This window comes from Procambarus clarkii, chromosome 87, assembly GCF_040958095.1.
Source record: "Procambarus clarkii isolate CNS0578487 chromosome 87, FALCON_Pclarkii_2.0, whole genome shotgun sequence".
In the NCBI taxonomy this organism is placed as follows: domain Eukaryota; kingdom Metazoa; phylum Arthropoda; class Malacostraca; order Decapoda; family Cambaridae; genus Procambarus; species Procambarus clarkii.
Window position 1 is genome coordinate 236,664 of NC_091236.1, and position 25,768 is coordinate 262,431.

At 43.7% G+C, this 25,768-nt stretch overlaps 1 protein-coding gene across 1 annotated transcript in view; it reads right to left on the reverse strand.

The window, feature by feature from the left end:
• LOC123753771 (uncharacterized) overlaps window positions 1-25,366 on the reverse strand; it is a 230,397-nt gene extending 205,031 nt beyond the window's left edge. Inside the window, exon 1 of the mRNA XM_069317199.1 lies at window positions 25,125-25,366. The gene's annotated coding sequence lies outside the window, so the exon portion shown is untranslated. The remainder of the gene's footprint in view (window positions 1-25,124) is intronic.
• Between the last annotated feature and the right edge of the window lie 402 nt (window positions 25,367-25,768).

A 25,768-nucleotide genomic window follows, 5' to 3' on the forward strand; every position in this document is an offset into this window, starting at 1 on the left:
ATATGTAACAATTCAATTTCAATGTTTCTGATTGCATTGATAAATTGAATTTCCCAAGATTTTTATTTATTTTTATTTTTATTTAATTATTTTGTGTGACTTGCATAGGAATTGAGCTGTGTTGTTTACCAGACCGTTAATTTCGTGAGAATAGTTTATTAATATATTTTTTCATATTTTCATTTCATTTTTTAACAGTTTTTCTTATATTTCAGTGATAGGAACATCAGATCACTTGAGGTTCTCATTTCTGATGGGAACATCAGACCATTTTGGAAGGCATCGGACGAGGGAGTGGGGAATGGTGGGGATGACGAAAGGACGGAAGTGAGAGATGGTGGGGAGGACGAAGGGACAAGGGAGGGGGGGTAATGGTGGGGAAGGACGACCGGACTGGGGAGATTGGGATGGTGGGGGACGAGGGGATGGGGAAATGGAGAATGGTGGAGAGGACAAAGGGACAGGGAAGTGGGGCATGGTGGGAAGGAAAACGGGAGTGGGGCATCGTGGGAAGGAAAAGGGGACGGTGGAGTGGGGAATGGTTGGGAGGCCGAGGAGACGGGTGAGTGGAGAATGGTGGGGGAGGACTGGGGGACAAGGAAGGTTGTTGTGGCTCCTCAATGTACATGCGTTGCTGAGCCACAACAACGCGTGGCCGGTTACTGCTAGTAATAAATAACAATTAAACATTATTTTAAAATAAATATAAACTAATATAGTTTATATAAAAATAAACTTATAAATCACTGTAAGTTTTCCTGCATAAATTTATGGTAATTAATGAACCGCATGAATCAGGAATATTATCTTGGTTATCAGACCACAAATAATCTTATGGTCCTTTGAACCCATAAGGATTCATAATGATCCTACAATTCTAGATCATTATTGGTCCATCAAATTAAGAATCAGTGAATAATAAATCAAACTAATAAATAGTCAGTTGAAGTGGACGGCATAAAAAAAATGAACTAGCAGCCTAGCCTCATAAATCTCAACTTAAGGCATGCAGAAGTGTAACTAAAATTAAATAAATTTTTAGCACTATTATTGTTTCAAACCTCAATACAGGTAACAAAAGGAACTAAGATACATCCAAAAAAATAATTAGGTGAGTAGAATATATCACCAAAATTACCACCGCATATTTGCTGAGTCTTAACCACTAAATTTGTGGCATATAATATCTGCGAGCTGTTAAAACAAAATTCAAACAAACCAAATTGTTGCCACATTACCACAGAGTTTATCCACTAGATTATTGGGGTTAATGTCGTGAACGGTCACTAATAAATCAATAAATTAAAATTAAATAACAGCAAATGAGACTACTGCTGCTAAATAAAATCCAAAAGGCCTCATGTTCTAAGTAGCAATTGAAGGACATAGTCAAGTACCTAGACAACTTGCTACTATACCTGAAGTTGAGGTAACAATATTCAGGTCACCAGGAGCTCATAATTTCTACAAGAACTCAATCTTAACAGCGGCTCCTGATTGGTCTCATCACTTAACAACTTAAAATAATTAACACTATTACATATCACAAGAGGTTGAGGAGAGGCTACTAAACATCAATGTATATATATTTCACTTAAATAAGAAAAACACTTAACTTAAATTAATAATACAAAAATATTGCAACTCTGTCTTTATTGCTCAATATTATATAAATTTACTTGTTGCCAACCCGCATTCAGGTTGGATATTATTAGACAAGCGTTGAAATAAATATTGAACAACCTAATCCCATTTAACTTACTGTACCAACCCACATTAGGGTAGGACATTAAACTGGTCTAGTGTTGTACCAAATAGTAAACAACCTAGCACCATTTAAATATTGTGCAGACCCTTATATAGGTTGTCTAATAACAAAAACACGAGTTGTGTTGTACTTATAATCAATTTACTTATATTCCTATATACTATATTCATTTATATTTAACAATAATCATTTCACCTTTAAGTGTTAATAAGTGTCGTTAATCCATCCACCGGTGATAAGGAAGAGCTAACCTGAGGAATTCCTACAGTGACACTGATTACCTCTCAAAGTATTTGTTAATTACTTCTCAAAGTATTTGTGAGTGATTATCTAAATTTAATATTTTATTTGCCAACCTCCACAAGAGGTTAATTATATAGGATTATAGCCTAGCAATAAACAATTTAACCCAAGGCTATTACTACTAAATATTGCTCACTTCTATGAGCAAATACCCCATTTATCTTTGGGTCCTATCTATGGGTCTATCTATGGGTCTATGGGTTGGGTCTATCTATGGGTCCAATCAAAATCAACTAATCAGACACCATGGCTGATCCACAGAAAACAAAACATGCTTTAGTAGCCCTTAAATTTCACCTGACATGACAACTCAGAAAATGTGAGAATTTGTCACTAGTTGAGTCTCCAGTTTATTATCACCAGCTGAAAATCTCACTACAAGTGACTGATAATAAATTCGATCAAGTGAAAAGAATGATCGAGTCCTACCAATTGGAGCTCCTTGCCAGTGACACTACAACTGACGATATGGAGCAAATCATGTCTGACTTGGCCATGTATGAGGATGACACTCAAGCCAGGTTGGATACTGTGACGGTGTCCCACCCCCATATCTTACCCGTCCCAGTTTCAGAAGTCATATCTCTGCAACCTGAACGTTCTCTGATGTTCAGGGAACATTTTGATATATATGAGGGTTGGAACGTTATCATGTTAACGTTCATGATTTAATTTAAATCGGCAATGAATTTGCCATTTTAGTGTGGTTATACAAGTGGCTTACGCCCTTTTGAGTTACAAGATGGCACCAAGGCGCTCTGCTTCTCGCCAAAGGAGCGTGATGCCTGCCGGCTGTTGATTGGCCAGGAAGGGCCACGTGACATCATGGCCCAATGGGGAGGAGCCCTCGGGTGGTGTGACATCACAAGGCAGAGGACTCCGGGCGGCGGGTGCCCCTGCGGGCTCAGTACGTCACAGCCCATGACGTACTGAGAGTGGCTGCGCTCGAGTGAGCTCCCGATTTAGAGGCTAGGAAGCCCCAAGCAGCCGCATTGATATTGCAGACATCGTAGGAGGTCATCCAACTTCCGCAGAGTACATAGAAGCAAGGCTTGACTGGTGTTAGAGTGCCAAGAGCTCTTTTACTGATAGTCTGTGGCAGAGATGAACGTTGGGCTGGGACGCCTAGCTGGTCGCGCTCAAATGCATCAGGGCGAGCTGCTGTGCTTGGGGTCATGTCCACTGGCAGACCTAGGAGGGGACACTGAGCCAGACTGCAAGTTGTCTACAGTGCCAGTGTGGGTGGAAGAAGGCGATGTGCTCAGGTACCTGTTTCCAATACCTCGAGAAGAAGAGGAGGACCTACCTGCAGAGTGTGAGAGCGGTGAGGATTCGCATCTACAAGTCGACTGAGGACCTTGTGTGTGGGACCTGATCAACGGAGGACCAAACGCCAAGGATGGGGACCACAGCAACCCTCGACAGAGGATAGGTCGGCATCGTAGCAGAAAGAATTAAGGTAGATAAATTCCCCCCTCCCCATTACCTCTTGATCTAGATGAGCTAGGATATTTTTCATATCGTGAACATTGTCGTTATTATTACTACCAGTGCGGTAGAGTTAGGCTAGGAGCCAGGTCACTCATGTAGGCATGAGTTGATGTACAAATATATGTGGGTGCAGTGACATTTGGGCAGCTGGAGGAAGTGTCTGGGTTCAAGTGGCCGGGAGCAAGCTCTTGAATCGTCCAACTGACAGTGTTGCCGCCGTCTGACAGTTCCATGCATCACCACCATGTGGATCCAGTGTAGTTTCCTTCTGTAAACTTATTGATTTTAACATTATGCTTGAGTGAGCCTCCCATCTCTAGGGCTATTTGAGTAAATCATTTATGTTACCCTGAATTGCATCTGAGATTGCATCCTTGGGCTGCGATAACGAGTAAGACCACTGAGAAGTGTTCCTGGGACACGAATATAAACACCTAGCTGGCAACCTTGGACAAAGAAGTAGGAATTTACCTGTATATCTTCCTAATGTCACGACGGGCAAATGCATCCGAGAGTAACAGAGGTAAGGCTAGATTTCCCCACTCGGCAGGGGTGCAATTCAAGGCTAGCTCTTGGTAGACTGGGGTGGCCCCAGGGTGAGAAGTGGCGCCCAGGTACAAGGGGGGCGAAGATCCACGGGAAAACCCCTTTCCCTACAAGGAAGGAAAGAGGGGCCGAAACGGTGACAGTGACGACCTTGCCAGGATCTCGAGTGACAAGGATTGCCAAGGATTGCAAGTGCAGTGACAGGTGTACCAAGGTCGATGTTGAGTGATGATTTTGGTCTGTGATTTTAGTTTACACTGCTCGCTAGTTTATTTCCTATGTGTGCAGTTACTCACTTAATAGCCTAGAGATGGAGGATGAAAAGGTAACTAAGTTTGTGGAGTCGAGGGACGAGGGAGTGCTGGAAGAGTGCACAAAGGCCCAGCTGCAGCTAGTGGCAGACCACTGTGGGATAAAGTTGAGATCATCCAAGGTGGCAGATCGACGAGTAAAGATCGTGGCTGAGCTCAAGGCACGAGAAGAGGCCCCTAGGGAGGAACCGTCCCAAGCACCTGCCGGTGTTGGTGGGGACCGGAGCGACGGAGGAAGCAGCAGGGGGGTCCAGGGGAAGCAGGAGAAGTGTGAAATTGGATATGATGAAGATGCAATTGGAGGCACAGCTGAGGAAGGAAAAGCATGAACGAGACGTCCAGCTGCAAAGGGAAGAGCGTGAACGAGACGTCCAGCTGCAAAGGGAAGAGCGTGAGTGGCAGCTGCAAAGGGAAGAGCGTGAACGAGACGTCCAGCTGCAAAGGGAAGAGCGTGAGTGGCAGCTGCAAAGGGAACAGCGTGAACGAGACGACCAGCTGCAAAGAGAAGAGCGTGAGAGAGAAGCACGGCTGCGACGGGAAGAGCTGGAAGCACAATTACGACGGGAAGAGCGTGACGCCCAGATCCAGTTACGTCGGCAGGAGATAGAGGCCAACAAGGAGGTCGAGCTGAGGCGGGCAGAGCTCGGGGTGACCCCACCACCGCCACCCAGGCAGCAGGATGCCCAACGGGTGAAGGAACGAGACCTGCCAGTTTTCGTACCTCATGAGGCTGAGGGGTTTTTCGACCATTTTGAAAGGGTCGCGACCTTGAAGAAAGGCCGGAAGTGGATTCGGCAGAATTGGTCCAGATTAGACTGACTGGCGAAGCACAGGAGGTATATAACATGCTGGACCTCGACGAATGTACAAGTTATGAGGCCGTGAAGAATGCCGTGCTGCATTCTTTCAAATTGACACCGGAACTGTACAGGAAGAGGTTCCGGGAGTGCACCCGAGCGGCGGGGAAGTCGTACTCTGAGACAGCTAGAGAGATGAAACGGGGGTACTTGAGGTGGCTGAAGGCCGAGGGAGCTGAGACGGCCGAGGAGATCAAGCAGCTCATGGTGATGGAGAGGTTCATGTCCGTGCTCTCTCCTGAGCTGAGAGTCAGGGTAAAGGAGACAGACATCAAGGACTTGAGGGCTGCGGCGGACAGGGCTGACATGCTGGAAGAGGCTCTACCTCCTCACAAGAAAGGACCGCCCAAACCACAAGTGTACCCAAGGTTCGGAGGCAGTTTTAAGAGCTCGGGAGGAGTGAAGACAGGAATGGATCCTCCCAGGTCTTTCCTCCCAGGTGGAGAGAACCGAGGGTCCAAGAATTCAGGGGAACCGGTGAGGAGACCCAAGGGGGTAACCCCGGGTCTGGATCTGGAGTGGGGAATACTGCCAGAGAAACAGCGACCGAGGGCATGACTAAGACCCAGGGGACGGCGGTTTCCGGGAACATTGCCAGAGTAACCAGTGGAGGGTTGTTCCCCAGAAGAAGCAGATGTTTTAATTGTGGCAGACGTGAACACGGTACCCGCACAAATAAATTTGTGCGGGTACCGTGAGAATAGGGGGGACCGACCCCGTTCTGGTGAAGATGTTGAGTGATACTGGGCAGACTTTACCCTGGTAGGTGAGACCCTATTCCCTGAGGGTTATGAGAACACCAGTGTGGGGGGTGGCCATTGTGAACACTGCGGGTGGCCCAGTGAGAATGCCCCTTCAAAAAGTGACATTAGACTGTGATTACGGCTGCAAGACCCTAGTGGTAGGGGTCTGTGCCTCGATACCTAAGATGGAGGCCCAGGTAATTTTAGGAAATGACTCCTGTGGAGGGGGGGGGGGGTGTCCTCTCAAACCTCGTTAAGGGCGAGGAGTGTTTGGAATACTACAGGAAGGAGGCCGTGTGGCGGACTTCTGGGGAAACGCGAGGGAAACCGCTGAGATGGTGTTCCCTGTTTGCCCGGTAACTTCAAGACAAAGTGTCGAGGACGAGGCAAATAGATCCAATCAGGCTGGGGAGGATATGCCTGATGGCCTAGGTATCGATCGTCTTTTCTAGGGGCCCGGAGGACGGGTATCAGGTGGAGAGGACCCGGATGGTAGAATACAGATAATTCTCGCAAGTCCTCTCGATTTCAATGGCGCTAGACTGGGCGAGCTGCAGCAGAAGTTTCCCGAGTTGATATGAGAGGCCGAAGGAGGTCTCGCCGGACCTGAATCTGCCACGCGTTTCTATTTGGAAGATGGGATCCTGATGAGGCAGTGGAGGCCAGTGCAGATGGAGGCCGATAAGGAGGAACGAGGAGGGAAGCAACAGGTAGTATTGCCGTCACGGTGCAAGGGTGCGGTGTTTGATTTGATGCATTCAGTAGACCCTGCAGGTCATCTACGGGAAACCAAGACACTGATCCGAATCAGGGAGCACTTCCGTTGGCCGGGAATGGATGCCGACGTGGGGCGTTATTGCAAGACATGTTTTCCTTGTCAGAGGGCAGGGAAAAATGTTCCTGCGATACAAAGGGCCCCCTCTGGTTTCTGTCATTGCTTTTGAACAAGCGTTCGAGCGTCTGCTGATAGACGGCGTGGGACCCTTGCCCCGGACATAGAAGGGGAACAACTACCTACTAACGATTATGTGTGTGTCGACAAGATTTCCGGAAGCGGTTCCGGTACGACAGTTAACGTTAAAGGGTATTATGGGATATCTCCAGCGATTTTTCTCTCGGATGGGGATGCCCAAAGAAATTCAGTCCGATCGTGGGAGCGTGTTCCAGTCGAACTGGTTCAGACAGACTATTGTGAGCTGGGGAATAACCCAAATTCGCTCTTCGCTCTACAGGGCGCAGTCGCAGGGAGCGATTGAGAGGTTCCACTCGACTTTAAAAACCATGTTGAGAGTATTCTGCGCCGAACAAGGAGCAGAATGGGACGAGGCCGTGTATCCAGCGTTATTTGTGATACGGGATGCCGTGGTGGAGTCTCTTGGATTCTCGCCGTTTCAACTCGTGAATGGACACGAGGTGTTTAGTCCCCTATTGATGCTGAAGGAACAGCTAACGTCGGGAGAGGCCTTAAAGTCAATCGAGGAATACGTGTGTAAGTTTAAGGAACGTCTTGGGAGTGCAAATAAATTTGCAGCCGAACATTTGAAGAAGGCCAAGAGAATGATTTCCGCTTGGTATGATCCGAAGGCTGTCCCGAGGGAGTTTCTGGTTGGAGCCTGGGTGATGGTGCTGCTTCCCGCGAGGGGCAGAGTGACCGAATCGCGTTTTGAAGGGCCCTATAGGGTTGTGAGACGTATGGGCCAGGTAAACTATGAGATCAGCAAGCTGGACCGCCCCTGTAAGATGGTGTTTCATGTAAACCGTCTAAAGCCATACTTCCAGGAAGGAGGAGGAACCACCGTTCGGAATGGGGCGACGCGGCCGGCAGGAGAGAGGAGAGTGGTCTTGTGTGTGAAACTGAGCCAAGAGTTGCCAGAGGAAGAAGGAAAATGGGCCCGTGCTGATGGCACTCATCTCTCCAACACCGAGAGTTTAGGGCGTATCGGGGAGAAATTGCAACATCTGGAAGGGAAACAGAGGGCCGTCTTGATGGCCATATTGAGGGAGAACGAGTAACTATTCACGGACGGGCCCCGACGCCACAGGAGCGTGATGCATGAGGTAGAAGTGAAAAGGAGAAAGGCCGATTAATCAAAGTGTTTATCGGGTCAGCCCGGAAAAGAGAGAAATAATGAGAAAAGAAGTACAATATCTTCTGGCGAACGACCTAGCAGAGTCCAGTAGCAGTGAGTGGAGGTCGCCTTGTTTGTTAGTGAAGAAAAGCGATGGAACATACCTTTTCTGTACGGACTATTGAAAGGAAAATCACTGTGTCAGATTCCCATCCCATGCCCCGCGTGAGTGACTGTATCGACCAGGTGGGAAAAGCCAGGTATGTGTCGAAGGTTGGTCTTTTAAAGGGTTATATCCAGATATCATTGACTCTGGGGGCGAAGAAAATTTCTGCAAGCTTGTTTGGAGCACTTGGGATTTGTTATAGGACAAGGAGAGGTGAGGCCGGTCGATCAGAAGGTGGTGGCGATCAAGGAGTACCCCATACCCAGAACGAAAAAGGAGTTACTTTGATATCTGGGAATAAGAGGCTACTACCATGGGTTTTGCAAGAATTTCTGCACTATAGCCCACCCTCTGACGGAGTTGTTATCCACGAGTAAGAGACGGAAGTTGGGGGAGGCCTGCCAGGAATCGTTTGAAAACACGAAGAGCCTATTGACAGAGGCCCCTGTTTTGATATCCCCAGACTTCGCTGCGGGATTTATACTGTATTTAGATGCCAGTGACGTGGGAGTGGGAGCAATGTTGGCCCAAGAAAGAAACGAGGTACGCAGACCAGTGGTCTTCTACTCAAAGAAATTTGAGAAGTATTAACGAGAAAGTACTTTCTCGACAGTACTGTCGAGAAAGAAGCCCTAGCTTTAGTCATGTCTTCGAAGCATTTTGATGTGTAAATAGGGGGAGGTGTGCGGTCTGTGCTGGTGTTCACCGACCATAACCCGTTAACCTTTCTGTACAAAATGAAGAACTCAAACCAGAGATTAACGAGATGTGCGTTGAAGAAGCCCATCACTCCACATACAAAATGAACGGTATCTCAGAAAAGCGTCCCCCATGGAAGACTGATGTCCTTGAAGGACCAGGTGAGTATTAATTGTAATTTGTCATAGTTTTGTGTGTAAATTTCAGTATTATTTGCGTTTAGATTTGTTATTTGTTATTTCTTTTCCTTAGCACAGTTTCTAGGTATGGCCCATATTTTCTGCATTGTAATTTTACGTGGGAATTCTATGCCAAACAAATTGTTGTTATGTAGTCTAACTGGTGACACCTGTTGTAAGGGTCACAAATCTATTGCAAAAAGGGCAGAGGTGAGTATTATTTTACTTTGTGAATTTGTTAATCTAATAACAGATTTAAATATATATTCCCCCAATTTTTTATTTAATCATCACACATTTTTATCATAGCTACAAATTATACATTTTCTCTCCTGCCCAAATTATACCCACCCAACACAGATAGGGTCCTACCTCACCCAGATAAGGATTTATCACTTACAGATAAACAACCACCACTACCTGTAAGTGAGGTAGAGGAGTCGTCACCTGCTAAGAAAAGTAGACTAGAGAATAAAGGGAAACATTCTCTAATCATTGGGGAGACTCCAGCATCACATATGGAGAGAGCAAAGGCTCCGGAAATCTACTCAGAGGAGGAGGAGGAAAAAGAGAAAGAGAAGGTGAAGGAGAAAGGGGAATAACAAATTTTACTAACATTTTATGTTATTTGTTATCTTTTCCTGATAAACTAATTAATAGCAAAAAGTGCTTTTTATTTACCAATAGTAAGTGAAGTCAGGAAAAGGAGATCTGCAATCGTTTAATTATATTCTATGATAGAATTCTTACTCTCCCCACACTCTGATATATACCCCCCTTAGAAGAGTACTCTTTCTTCCCCATTCTAACATAGTAAAAAACAGTCAGGTAAATGGTAGGGGAAGGGCACCTGACAGCTGGGTGGACAGCGCTTCGGATTCGTAGTCCAGAGGTTCCGGGTTCGATCCCCAGTGGAGGCAGAAACAAATGGGCAAAATGTATTTCACCCTGATGCCCCTGTTACCTAGCAGTAAATAGGTACCTGGGAGTTAGACAGCTGCGGGCTGCTTCCTGGGGGTGGAGGCCTGATCGAGGACCGGGCCGAAGGGACACTAAGCCCCGAAATCATCTCATGATAAGCTCAAGAGGTCAGGGCATATTTCAGAGTGCCCTTGGACGGATTGTACACAAACCCCAAGGTGTGGACCATTTAACACAATTTGGAGGGTACGGTCACTCACCCTTATATGGGAGGTAATTGACGTAAGTGTTTTTTGCCCCGCTTCACAACTGCTGGACGGGAAAGAGATTGATCAATCCTGAAAATTGGTAAAGAAAATTTATATAATACCTACTGACGATGCCATTTACAACTACTACAATGGCCTTGGAGAATATAATGATGTAATTAAATGTTTACACACCACAAAAAACTCCTTTCCCCCTTATAATAGACAATTATTCCTGAACATTTTTAACAACGCTCACCTTATTAAGGCCTATTTTCACATAACTTTGACTACTGTCATTGACCTCCAGTACATTCACTCCTGGGTAGGGTTCATTTAACTCTGAGATCTTGGAAGAGCCGGTCACTCATCCCCATATATAAGAGAACAGGTACTTTTACTGGGTACTACCAGCTATCCTATGTATTTTCACTTAACTTCGCCTGCAGTCATTGACCTCCATACTACATGACGACACATTTTCTAACCGGTAAGAGAAAGTTTAATGTATTTGTTATTGTATTCCTGTATTGTATTGTATTGCTGTATTGTATTGCTTGGAACAGTATTTTTACTGGGTGCTACAGGCTACATTCCTACTACTATCTATTTATTCAATATTTTCCCCCGTAATACTCTTATTGTTAAAAATTTTAATGAATAATCTTCCCTTTTGTTAAAAAAATTATGCATTAAATGTATTAATGATTTGAACTTCTATATATTTCTTGTCTGAGTATGTAGTATCTGAGATTGTAATGTCCCTTATTATATAGTTTTTCACGTTAAATGATCCATCAAACAAATTTGAAGATTATGATCACAAAGAAATTTTAGCCAGAAGAACCTACTTTGACACCATTTATTATTCAGGAATTAACACAACAATTATAAAAAGCAGTAGAAATTATTATTATCTATTTTTATTGTTATTGAAGTGTAGGAGCTACATCAGAACCTGGAGCTACCACTACTCAGGGGGTGTTCCCGGCCACATCCCCCACGTCAGCTCCCTGCCCTGGTCCAGGACATTGTTGAACAGTGAGTCAACTAGTAGTGTTGACTCGTGCCTCTATCTCTGTGTCTATTCCCTTCTATATCTTTATCTCTGAATCAATCTGTTTTTTTGGCTCTCTGAATGTGTCTTCTGTTTCTGTGTTCCTGTCTCTTATGGTATTTCTTTCTCTCTGTGCCTCTCTCTCTCTTTCTCACGCTGTTATCTCTCTTTCTCATGCTGTTCTCACACTCTTATTTATCTTTCTCACGCTGTTCTCACACTCTTATTTCTCTTTCTCACGCTGTTCTCACACTCTTATCTCTCTCCTCTCTCTCTTGTCTCCCTTCTCTCAAACCTCTGTTCTCTCTCCTCTCTTATCCATAATTTCTTTATCACTTCTCTTTTTCCTCTCTCTCCTCGTTCTTTTCTGGGAAAACGTCTCACATCACCCATAAATTCCTTAATGCAACATGCAGAAATAATATTACTGCTGTTGTTGTATTAATTAAAGCATAAAGAAAATTATATTAGTCCTGAAGGGATGGTGTATGTGACAAATTAGGTCTTGAAAAAGAGTAATTATTATTACTGCATCACAATTTTCTCAAAGCAAAAACTTATTACTTAATTAGCTTTAAAAGCACCAGTGTGGGGACTGATTGTAATAAAAAATAAATACTCTAAATAAAAATAAATTATGAGGAATTAAATCAAATTAAGGGAGGGAACAAATTAGCCAGGAAGGAGGGGACTAGTCATCTTGAAAATGGGAATGAAGTGACGTCTCGACTGTCATCACGAGTATTGTTTCACACAAGTTACTCTTGTGAAGTTGTGCAGCTGGGCTTAACACCATCACTTCCTGGGAAGTTAATGTTTCCGTTCAGTTCATAGTGGTAGAGCTCTTCATTTAAGTGCACACTATTTCAGTTATGATGCATACTCTATAACACCATAGGGTGAACAAATTTAACATCACCCTTCATGGTAATGTCATTTAAACAATTAATCTATATAATTAGAATATATTATATGTAGTAGATTTTATGATGTAATTCGTTGGCAGGTGAACTGAGACGTGTGGAGGTTATAAATGTTGCTTGTCGCCTAGACACACTAGACCACATGACTGTGTCCTGTTCCACCCTACTCACTAGGGAAGCCATAGGAAACGTGATCGGAACTAGTTTGCCTTGGCTGAAAGACAAACTTCTACTACTATCACAGATAAGCTGCAGTGTATTTAAATATCATTATTAAAATCTACTTGTGGTTATTAATGAATTACTAGAATTAATATAATCAATCTTAGCCACTCAAAGGTTAATTCTTGTGTAGTTGAACTTATAAAAACCCCAAGTTGGTAGAGGAGTTTTATCTGTGGGATAAATCTAATCTATACAGTCCTCTCTCAAAAGAAATAATTTAATAGTAAATAAAAATATATTGAATTTATTGAACAAATAAATAATAATGAAAATAAATAATAATGAAAATAAATAATAATAATGAAAATAAATAATAATGAAAATAAATAATAATAATGAAAATAAATAATAATGAAAATAAATAATAATAATGAAAATAAATAATAATAATGAAAATAAATAATAAAAATATCACTAACAAATTTTCCTTAATTTTTTCTCTCTACTCTTCTCTTCTCTCTCTTGTCTGTCCTCTTTTCTCACCACTTTCTTCTCTCCCTTTTTCTTCTCTTTCTACTCTCTTCTCTTTCCTCTGATCAATTATCTACTCTCTCTTCTTTAGCTTCTTTCATCTATCTCTTCCAGTTTCTTTTTCTTTCTCCTCTTCTTCCTTTTTTTCTCCTCTTCTCCTCTATCTTCTCTTTTTTTTTCCTCTTCCACTCGATAAAATTCTTGGTGAATCGGATACTTTTGATATCGTTCGCCTCATGCGTTTCTGTTCTCGTATTGACATCCTTGGTGATATTTAGCGCCGTCAGATTATTCCACACATTTGATGGTGCTACATAGCCTTCCCGGTTTGGTGCCTTCTTTTGATAATTACTTACTTACTTTTCTCCTCTTCTCTTTTTTCTTCACTCTATTTTTCTCCTCTTCTCTGTTTTCGTCTCTCTTTTCTTTCTCTCTTCTATATTCACTAACTTTTCCTCATGTCTTTCTTTCTTCTCCTTCCCTTTTATATCTCTTGTCTATCTTCTCTTTTCTATCATCTCTCTCTCTCTCTCTCTCTCTCTCTCTCTCTTCTCTTTCGTCTATCTCGAATAACTTCTCTATCTTCTATCTCCCATTTCTTTATCTCTATCCTCTCCCATCTTTTTATCTCTTTCCGTTGCTTTCCTTTCTCTTCTACGTTTCTATCTACCTCTACTCACTCCTTTTCTCTCTTCTCTTTCTTCTGTCTTTTTCTCTTCTCTGTTCTGTCTTATCTGTCTCTCTTTTTTGTTTTATCTTTTCTCTCTTCTCTGTTATATGTCTCTCATTTTTGTCTTCTCTCCTCCCCTTTCTCTCGTTTATTCAATCATATGACTCTCTTCTTTATTTTCTTCCTTTCATTTCCTCTCTTCTTTCTTTCCTCCCCTCTCTCTCTCTTGTTTCTTTTCTCACCTCGTTTCTCTTTTCCCATACTCTCTGCGATACACATATTGTTTTATTTTCCTCTTTATTGATTTGTAGATTTAAATAAACTTTTCTTTTAAATTTAGATATAAATGCTCATGTTTTATATTGTAACTAACCAATAAATAATTTTCCATGTTGTAAATGCACTTCAGCTCAATAAACAAAATTAAGAATTGTTTCATTCTGCACCCTGTATATAGTTAATATATTATAATTTATTTATATAAACATTTAAAAAATATTAGTGTTAATTATATTGCCCATTTTACTTGAAATATATGTTGCTACTTGATATAAATATATTGAATAACATGATATATTCCGAATATATTGAGAATATAATGATGATATGAACAACATGATATATTGAGAATATAATCTATAAATAAAGATGGAAAGGTTCGTTTGTTCAAAATCGCTAATCTCCGAAAGTTCCTCACCGATTTCTTTGAAAATGTCACATAACGTTTCATTCACATCTGAGCAGGTTTTTATATACATTATATATAGATGTAACGTCTGTGACGGGAAAAACAATGCTTTTTTTGAAAAACTGTGTTTTTCATGTGTTTTTCATGTGAGGGAAATCTTCGAAACCTCTTTACCTATTGCTTTGAAATTTTGACACAACGTTGCATTCAAATAGACAAATGTTTTTAAATACCTGTTATTTACCTGCCTCACCTGTGACAGGAAAAAACATGTTTTTTTTTTAAATCGGCGCCATCTGCGGGACGTAAGAGCTGTTGCTCTTACGCTGCAATCTCCGAAAGTTCTTCCTCAATTGCTTTGAAATTTTGTCACAACTTTTTGCCACATGCTTTTTTTGGAAAAACAATGTCATGTGTTGCATGTAAGAGCAACACACGCTATTTCAAATACGTTACGATTTCATTTCAATGTTTCCGATTGCACTGATAAATTGATTTTTTATAGACTTTGAATTATTTTCATATTGATTTAATTATTTTGTGTGACATTTCCTTGGAATTGAGCTGCGTTGTTTACCATAGTGTTCATTTCGTGAGAATAGGTTATTTGTTTCTTTTTTCTTTGTTTTTCATTTCATTTTTTTAACTGTTCCTATTTTTTAGTGCAATTGGTGGTGAAATTGAGCTGTGTCGATTGATCTACGTTTGAATTTAAATATTTTGTTAGTATTTTTTGGTTTTGCTCTGAAAAAAAGAAAATGGAAAATACGATTCTTTCACAGCTGCAAATGTGCAACATACAGCTATGAATCCACCGGCTACAACGGTTACTGCTTTCTTCACGTTATGTCAAAAAGACGCATTTGCAAAAACAATGCTGTATTCGGAAGTGCGTACATATTACACGTGGAATGCCACTAGAAAATCATTTGAACGACGCAAACGAGAAGAGCGAGTCGACGGACAACCTGGTATATTCAAATAAACTACGATAGGCAGACATCCACCATGCATCCCAGTCAAGATGAATGATTTTTCTTCGCATGCTGTTGGTAAATGTGCCTGGATCAACGTCTTCCAGCAATTAAGATTTGTCAACGGTGTTGCACATGCCACTTTTCGTAGTGCATGTCAACCTCTGAATTAATTGGAGAACGACCGACACTAGGATGTATGCATCAATGACGCGTCTAACATGTCACATCCAAATCAAAATCGTGCGTTGTTTGCAGTCATACTGACCGCCTGGTCTCCTTCATCTCCAACAGAGTTATGGGAGAAATATAAATCGCACATGGCTGAAGATATTGTACGTCGAATATGCAAGGAAAATTCAAATATGAACATGGATTTCACATCAGAAATCTACAACGAAGCGTTGATAATGATTGAAGATTTGTGCTTAGAAATCGCGAACAAAGTTCTCAATCAATTGGAAATGCCATCACCGAATCGATCTGCTGCTGCTTCGTTCGATGTACAACTGCGTCGTGAACAAAGTTAGAACACGGGTGATCTGTTGTGATATGTGCAATCAAATATCCCTAATCTAACGCTTAAGCGAAAAGGCATTTACAGTCAAATAATTCAAACTGTCAATTACGGGCTTGAGAAATTTTCTTAGGTTCGCCAGGAAGAACTGGTAAAACTTTCTAATTAGATTGAATGATTAAGGCTATGCCCAAAATGACATAGCCTTAGCTCTTGCATCGTCCGGAATAGCTGCGACATTTCTACAAAGTGGAAGAACTGCTACCTCGGATTTGAAATTGCCACTGAACATGCAATTCCTTGAAACTCCTACGTGCAACATATCCAAAGCATCTGACACACGAACCTAACAATGTTATTCAGTCTAACATTCAAAGCGAAGCAGTTACATACAAGTCCGTAGACACATTAAAGAAGCAGATGAAGCGGTTAATTATCCAACAGAATTTTTGAATTCACTCGATCTGCCAGGGATACCATCACACGTGCGGCAATTGAAAATCAGCGTGCCAATTATCATGTTGCGAAATATCAACCAGCCAAAACTTCGCAATGCCATGCGACTTGCAGTAAACAAATTAATCAGCGACGTCGTAGAAGCAACAATCTTGACAGGACCTTTCAAAGGTGAAGATGTCCTTATTCCTCGCATTCCTGTGATTCCAACAGATATGCCATTTCAGTTTAAGAGATTGTAATTTCCAATTCGATTGGCGTTTGCAATAACTATCAACAAAGCTCAGGGCCAATCTTTAAAATTGTGCAGTATATATATAGACACGGATTGCTTCTCACATGGACAAGTATATTTTGCGTGTTCTAGAGTCGGCAAACCAGACTGTCTCTATATCTCCACAGACAATGGAACAACAGAAAATATTGTATAGTGTTATGATCTCAGCCTACAGGAGAAACGAGTCTCCCTCCTTGAGAGTTATTCAGCAAGCCTGACCTAACTAGAAGGTCTAGCAAGTATTGAGGTGATAACGCATATGTAAAATAGTTGCTTGGATATGTGTAACAGTTTGAGATTATGGGCAATGAAGAAGAAAACAGATAAATGACTGGCTAGGAGATGTGGACATTTTGCTGGAGGCGTGAGGCTCGTTTCTGGAGGACCTTGACCTCACTTGAGTGCCAGACATCGCAGGGGGAAGCCGCGCTCCGTTTGAGCTCCCGCCAGAAGGGAACCCCTAGTGATATATCTCGAAGAGAAGAGAAGTGTGCGGACGTACCAGCTGTGGAATCGAGCTGGGAACGTTGTGGTCTCAAGTCCTGGTCGACGAGCAGATATTAAATCGCCCAGAAGCATTATTGTGGGCTGTGTGGAGCGCCCTGACCAGACGCCGTCAGAGGGAAAGCGCCCTCGACCAATTAATCTGTGGTAAGCACGATAAACGCCAGTTCATAGTGATTGCTTGTAGTTGGTCGTGTGCCCAGCGACAGTAGCGATGTTTATTTATAAGTTAGACATATTTTAATAAGGCAGAAAGCCTGAAATAGGAGAGTGAAGAGGGAGGAACACGGAGCGACGTCCGTCCCCTCTGAGCGCTGGCGGACGACTGAGGGAGCCTGGCTCCGGATGGAGGAAGACCCTCCCAGCGAGTGAGGACCACCGCCAGGCGAGGTGGAGTATGGACCCGCCCAAAACGGGGGAGTCCACTCTCACTGTATGTAGAGGACAGATAGAGGTTTGAGGCAAGCATATTGTGTGGTTATTTTTGTTTATGTGTTAAAGGGGAACATTTTATTGGAGTGTCGATGGGTTGCAGGTTTGTTCTTTGGGGAAGAAGTTGCTGAGAACTTCGAAGCCAGCAGATGATGTAGCTGATGAGACTCCAAGGTAGTGGAGCAGAGGACCTCGAGCTGTGAGGAGAAGCAGCAGTGAAGAGGAGTGTCACGTGCTTCTGTAGAGGTGGTGTAGCAGCCAAGAGAGCTGTGGAAGAACCTAACAGAAGGGTGAAGCACCGTAGTTGCACAAGGAAACTTCATGATAGCAGCCTGGAGGAGCTGCAGAGGATCCTGGTAGTGAAGCCCGGAAGAACCTAAGGATATTAGGGTTGTGAACTTCCAGAGGTGGAAGGGGAAGTTCTGGTGGATTACTTATAGGGAGTTGATAGTGTTTGGTTGTCAGTAGCGTGCAAGACGCAGTGAGAGGTGAGTGACTGTTTGCATTCTTATGTCAAGGAGTGATTTATTCTGAAGCTTAGAGTTGCAGTCGTAGGCTTGATTACCTACAGATGTATGTGCTCGAGGACTGACAGTGATCGATTAATCATTGTTGTGTATCAATGAACATTTATACTGATATATGTGATTGCATTCAAATGCTGATTTTCTATATATATATTATCTTGCTGATGGGGCAACAGTGTATGTAGACTTGACCAACTTGAGGAGGTTAATAGTATCAGGTGGTAACCAGGAGATAGGATACCACTTGATAAGCTGATAATAGAGTTCTGATGGTGTTGGAGTGCAACCTGATTGTGATATTATAGAGTATAGGATTCATTATTATTATATGTGTGGATGTATCGTGTATGTGCTTTGTTCAGTAAATGTGTCACAATTTGCTGGTGTTTGCCCTTGTCCTAGTGAGGCTTCCCAGGAGGTAGTAAAGAAGGAGAGAGAGAGAAAGAACCAAGAACCACTGCTGTGGACAGGGTAAGAGGTAATACTAGTAAGTCATAGGGGATTGAGGAGATCATATCTCATAAGGAGAGAGTGGGGAGTCACAGCGGCTCGAGTGGGTGTGTGCACGTGACAACGAGGCTAAGTGTTGGAGCCGCATCCCCTAAACGTGTGACGTTGAGCCCCTCTCCAAGGGCCAGAAGCGCCAAGGGTGATCTCCTAGTATAAGCACTCTGCCGAGTTGTGGGTTGGGTTGTCCATAGAGAAGGATCGACGACGACAACACCAACCAACCCACAGTCTATAATAAAATTGGGGGCCTGTGTCCGGGAGAGTGAACTGACACACCCACACCCTGTCCAAGAGTGGATTTGTACACCCCTGCTGAAATAAACTGTGTGACCGCAGGTGTATATTCTCTCTCTTGGGAAGACTCACAGGACAAAGATGGATAAGGTGCAAACGTTTGTGGAGTCAGGCAAGCCCGAGGACTTGGAAGGTTGCACGAGGGATCAATTGAAACAAATAGCAGAAAAATGTGGCATCAGGTTGAAAGCATCTAAAGTAGCTGGGATGAAGGATGAGATCCTGAGGCAGTTGAGAGCCAGAAGTGAAGCGGCAGAACAAGGAGCCCAGGAAGGAGCTGAAAGTAGAAAGGAGGATGATGGGCAGGATGACGTGAGATCCCAGGGATCGAGTAGGAGCAGCAAGAGTAGCCGCAGTAGTAGGAGTAGCCGGAATAGGAGCTTGGAGAGATTCCAGTTAGAGCTCCAGATGCAGCGTGAGGACAAGGAGAGACAGTTCCAGCTGGAAAAGATGAAATTAGAACTCCAGATGAAAAATGAAGCCGAGAAGGAAAAAGAGAAAACCAGGCTGGAAGTAGAAAAAGAGAAAACCAGAGTAAGAGAACTGGAGTTGGAACAAGAAAAAGAAAAAGCCCAGGTCGAAAAAGAAAAAGCCCAGGTCGAAAAAGAAAAAGAGAGAACAAAACAAATGCAGATAGAAGCGAATAGAACCTTGGCTGAGCAAAGGATTGAACATGGGTTGCCAGAGAGCACCACCCAGGTATCACACCCACCAGATGTTAGGGTTAGGGAGAAGGACATTCCCTTGTTTGTTCCCGAAGAGGCAGAGAGCTTTTTCGAGCACTTTGAGAAAGTAGCCAGTATCAAGGAGTGGCCACAGGAGGAATGGGCCCAGCTGGTCCAGTTAAGATTGACCGGTGCAGCCAGGGAGGCATACACCCAATTGTCACTGGAAGAGTGCCAGGATTACGCCACAGTAAAGAGCAGCATATTGCGCTCGTTTCAGTTAACCCCAGAAGCTTATAGGAAGCGCTTCAGAGAGATGATCAAAGTTGGAGCATGTACGTTTGCTGAGACAGCAAGAGATCTGGAAAGACGATTCCAGAAGTGGATTGAGGCTGCTGGAGTTGGATCTTACGCTGACCTGAAGCAACTGATGGTCATGGAGAAGTTCTTGGAGATGATGCATCCCGAAACAAAGTTCAAGATCCAAGAAGCAGGGATAATGGAGGTGAAAGACGCCGCAGATAGGGCGGATATGATTACTGAAGCATATAAGAGCTTGAGGGAGAACAGAGTGAGAAGCGAGGCGAGACGCAGCAATGGCAGATCCAATGGAGTCTGGGGAGGAAGAAATTATGAAAGACCCAGAAGAGTCTGGGGTGAGAAAAATTTTGATAAATGGGCAGATAAAAGTAAGTACCCTAAAACTCAGAAGAGTAGGTCGCGCACTTCGTCTGAAAGTGAAGATGGAGGAGCTAAACGAGAAACTAATCGTTATCCTGGAAATCGAGAGTCCAGCAAAACCCCACAGAGTGCAAGTAGTGTACCTGGCCCGAGGAATTCTCATGCGAGTGGACAGAGTCAGAGCTACTCTGGTACATATAGAAGAGACTTTTCCCAGATGAGATGTTACAATTGTAACGGATTGGGTCACGTGATGCGAGATTGTCGGCAGGGCAAGAGAGTTGTGACCCTGGCCATGTGTGACCCCCGAGGTAAATATACTAATGTGTTCCAAGACAAACCACAGAGAGCGAACTTAGTGAACGAGAGGTATAGGCCGTTCATGAGCAAAGGTTGGATCAGTATAGGAGGCCAACCTGAGGTAGAAGTTGGTATCTTAAGAGATACCGGATCTAATCAGAGCTTGATTACGAGAAGCCTGATTGGGAATGATCGACGGTTAGCTGGCAGGAGTAAGATGAGGGTATATGGGTTGTTGTCTGAAAGTGACATGCCCGTTTGTACTGTCCAGCTAAGGTCGGAATATGTGTCGGCAGAGGTGATGTTGGGAGTGTGCCCCGACATACCTATTCCAGGAGTCCAAGTGATCCTGGGGAATGACTTGTGCGGGACAAAGGTGTTGCCAAGAGTCATAGCGGAGACTGTGCCAGAGGAGTGCCCAGAAGGCCACGGCACGTGTGGGACACCTGAGAGTGTGAACCTGACTGACATCCAAGGAGATGAGTCAGGAGACCGCCAAGCCATTGAAAACCCTGTCTCGGTAGTGATGAAGGCAGAGGTGGCCGACAAGGAAGACGCTGGAGGAGATGAGACAGTGTCAATTAAACCGGTAGAAGATATTGATGTAGATATAGCATGGCTGTTTGATGAAGGTCCAGCCCAGAAAAATGAAGTCTCGGTGAGGTCAAGAGTGAAGATGGCCCAGCCGAAGAAGAATACTGTGGAGAGAGTTGACCTGAAGAGAGCCCAGACTGCTGAAATTAAGAGTTGGAAGGTGAATGCAACTGTGCTGAGTAGGAATGAGGAAAGATGTGGACATACTGAGGACGGGAGTAGAGCGTCAAGTTGTCCACGAGCACAGAGGCATTTGGGTAGTAGAGTTAAGTAGTTTGAGATGTCAGGAGTTGGCATGTTTCACAGACAACGTGGAGGAGAAATAATGAAGAAGAGTAATAGCCGAGAAAATGAGAGGAGAAGAGACAGTATGTGTGGAGAGATGCTTACGAGCACTCTGGGAGAGGTAGAGCGACATGCACGGTCGAGTGCTGTTGAGTGTAGTACAGTGCTTGAAGAAACTTTTAGGGAACGAAGAAGAGTTGAAGGAGAAGAAATGGAGTGGTATAGAGGTGAGAAGTGTGGGAAGAGGATGATGATGCAAGCATGGAGGAATAGAAGAAAGCCGGGGACTCGATGGAGGTCAAACAAGACGATGTCTTGGACAAATGAGGAGACGAAAGGGAGGATAGTTGGTGAAGACGAGGGAGTGAAGTATGATGACAGGAGACGGAAGTATAATGGCAGTAGATGGAAGTGTGAAGACGACAGAGGAGGTACAGACAGTAGATGTCTGACTCTGGACGAGAAGAGAAGAAGACGAGGAAACGGAGGGTGGAGACAATAAGTAGAGTGGAACGATGGAGTGCAGGCGTCCAAGGAGGACAGCCTAGCTTTGAGGTGTCAGAGAGGTCAAATCGTTTGTGAGAAGATCATGTTTCTGGCACGTGGTGTGCCAGATGTTGCAAGGTGCCACGAATTAATTGTAGACTCCTAAGAGAGTATATGGGGTGAAGAAAGAAACAGTGTGGTGGCGGATGTATTATCCCGAGCTTTGCCACTGGAATAACTCTCAAAAATAAGGGGAGGGGAGTGTTATGATCTCAGCCTACAGGAGAAACGAGTCTCCCTCCTTGAGAGTTATTCAGCAAGCCTGACCTAACTAGAAGGTCTAGCAAGTATTGAGGTGATAACGCATATGTAAAATAGTTGCTTGGATATGTGTAACAGTTTGAGATTATGGGCAATGAAGAAGAAAACAGATAAATGACTGGCTAGGAGATGTGGACATTTTGCTGGAGGCGTGAGGCTCGTTTCTGGAGGACCTTGACCTCACTTGAGTGCCAGACATCGCAGGGGGAAGCCGCGCTCCGTTTGAGCTCCCGCCAGAAGGGAACCCCTAGTGATATATCTCGAAGAGAAGAGAAGTGTGCGGACGTACCAGCTGTGGAATCGAGCTGGGAACGTTGTGGTCTCAAGTCCTGGTCGACGAGCAGATATTAAATCGCCCAGAAGCATTATTGTGGGCTGTGTGGAGCGCCCTGACCAGACGCCGTCAGAGGGAAAGCGCCCTCGACCAATTAATCTGTGGTAAGCACGATAAACGCCAGTTCATAGTGATTGCTTGTAGTTGGTCGTGTGCCCAGCGACAGTAGCGATGTTTATTTATAAGTTAGACATATTTTAATAAGGCAGAAAGCCTGAAATAGGAGAGTGAAGAGGGAAAAACACGGAGCGACGTCCGTCCCCTCTGAGCGCTGGCGGACGACTGAGGGAGCCTGGCTCCGGATGGAGGAAGACCCTCCCAGCGAGTGAGGACCGCCGCCAGGCGAGGTGGAGTATGGACCCGCCCAAAACGGGGGAGTCCACTCTCACTGTATGTAGAGGACAGATAGAGGTTTGAGGCAAGCATATTGTGTGGTTATTTTTGTTTATGTGTTAAAGGGGAACATTTTATTGGAGTGTCGATGGGTTGCAGGTTTGTTCTTTGGGGAAGAAGTTGCTGAGAACTTCGAAGCCAGCAGATGATGTAGCTGATGAGACTCCAAGGTAGTGGAGCAGAGGACCTCGAGCTGTGAGGAGAAGCAGCAGTGAAGAGGAGTGTCACGTGCTTCTGTAGAGGTGGTGTAGCAGCCAAGAGAGCTGTGGAAGAACCTAACAGAAGGGTGAAGCACCGTAGTTGCACAAGGAAACTTCATGATAGCAGCCTGGAGGAGCTGCAGAGGATCCTGGTAGTGAAGCCCGGAAGAACCTAAGGATATTAGGGTTGTGAACTTCCAGAGGTGGAAGGGGAAGTTCTGGTGGATTACTTATAGGGAGTTGATAGTGTTTGGTTGTCAGTAGCGTGCAAGACGCAGTGAGAGGTGAGTGACTGTTTGCATTCTTATGTCAAGGAGTGATTTATTCTGAAGCTTAGAGTTGCAGTCGTAGGCTTGATTACCTACAGATGTATGTGCTCGAGGACTGACAGTGATCGATTAATCATTGTTGTGTATCAATGAACATTTATACTGATATATGTGATTGCATTCAAATGCTGATTTTCTATATATATATTATCTTGCTGATGGGGCAACAGTGTATGTAGACTTGACCAACTTGAGGAGGTTAATAGTATCAGGTGGTAACCAGGAGATAGGATACCACTTGATAAGCTGATAATAGAGTTCTGATGGTGTTGGAGTGCAACCTGATTGTGATATTATAGAGTATAGGATTCATTATTATTATATGTGTGGATGTATCGTGTATGTGCTTTGTTCAGTAAATGTGTCACAATTTGCTGGTGTTTGCCCTTGTCCTAGTGAGGCTTCCCAGGAGGTAGTAAAGAAGGAGAGAGAGAGAAAGAACCAAGAACCACTGCTGTGGACAGGGTAAGAGGTAATACTAGTAAGTCATAGGGGATTGAGGAGATCATATCTCATAAGGAGAGAGTGGGGAGTCACAGCGGCTCGAGTGGGTTTGTGCACGTGACAACGAGGCTAAGTGTTGGAGCCGCATCCCCTAAACGTGTGACGTTGAGCCCCTCTCCAAGGGCCAGAAGCGCCAAGGGTGATCTCCTAGTATAAGCACTCTGCCGAGTTGTGGGTTGGGTTGTCCATAGAGAAGGATCGACGACGACAACACCAACCAACCCACAGTCTATAATAATACCTACAAGCATTGTAAAATTAAACATATTAGAAACGTGCGCTTTCCCTTTTCTTTCTTTCCCACTGACCCAGACTGAGCCACAGCAACGCGTGGCGGATATTGCTAGTTGAATATATAATTTCAACAAATGTTTTAAAAACATTCAAAACATTTTATAATAATGCCAGTAAAATATTTTATGAAAACGTTTTAACCTGTCTTATAAACGTTTCTGTTAATTAACAATAACCGTTGATAAAACGTCATTTTCAATGTAATGCAAATGAGAGAGAGAGAGACTTTTAAAAAACGTGAAAATATTTGATGGGTCGTCAGTCACTGCACCGCCGTTCACTGACTTTAACAGTGAACGGCGGCATTTTATGAGCTCAGTGGAGAGGTGCCAGATGCCACCTGCGAGAATATCTAATGCGTGTTCCAAGAGAACATGTATGAAAAAGAAATACTTCTTACACACAGAAATCACACTAACGTGATGCATCAAATGAACAAATCCACATGGGCCGTGACGAGGATTCGAACCTGCGTCCGGGAGCATCCCAGACACTGCCTTAATCGACTGAGCTACGACAGGGTAAGAGATGAAACCGAAGTTCTACTGAACTTACTGGATCCCGCAGCCTCTCCGAGGCACAAACCAGGGTTTTACACAACTCCTGGTTTGTGCCCAACAAACCAACGAACCCTACAATACTTCGTGTAGACCATATCGCCACAGACCATTACAATAGCAGCGTTCTGCGTGTTGTATACCAGTGACAATATTGTCACAAAGACCCCTTGCACGTGGCTACTAGGCGCTGTTCTTCATTAACAGGACATACCTGTGTCTGATTATGTTAATGAAGGAGTTCCTTTTTAAGAATATGTGCAAAAGTCACATAATGCAGAAAAAACTGCCAACAAAACTCATCTGAAATGCCTGCATGTGACACCAGAGGTCATCGTAACTATTGTAATGTTACCTTAATATTGAATACTGGGCTTGTTGAGAGCGTTGTGACTGCCGGATGTAACGGTTTCGTATTACGTGCTGTGGTTGACGACAGAGGCAGAGACTAGCTCCTCCAGCAGTGGCTGATGAAGAAGGGGTAGGACGTTACTCGTCCAGCAGTGACTGACGAAGAAGGGTAGGATGCTGCTCTTCCAGCAGTGGCTGATGAAGAAGGGGTAGGATGTTGCTTCTCCAGTAGTGGGATGAAGAGTGCTGGCCGGCTCCTCACTGCCTCCACCACCAGCTGCACGTTTCAACTGTCATCGACATGTCATAGAGCGTACATCGAGTGAGTGGTCAGTGGTATCCATTATTTAATCATCAACACAATGGACACATTTTCGACAAACGCCAGGAATCTTTAACATATTGAGCTTAATCTTAGCATTCTGGTCACGCAATGCACACAATATTTAACAAATGCGGTTTCGTCTTTTTGAATAAAAAGAGAGGCAATTTAATTATATATGTAAATGGAAAATATAAACTCTGCTCGAAACGCAATGCGTGTTAGTGGCTTTACAAGAATGTAAAAACATCAATGTTTTTTTCTCTCATAAACCTAATGTACCTTGTTGTATATATATATATAAATAAATGTTAGATTAAAAAAAT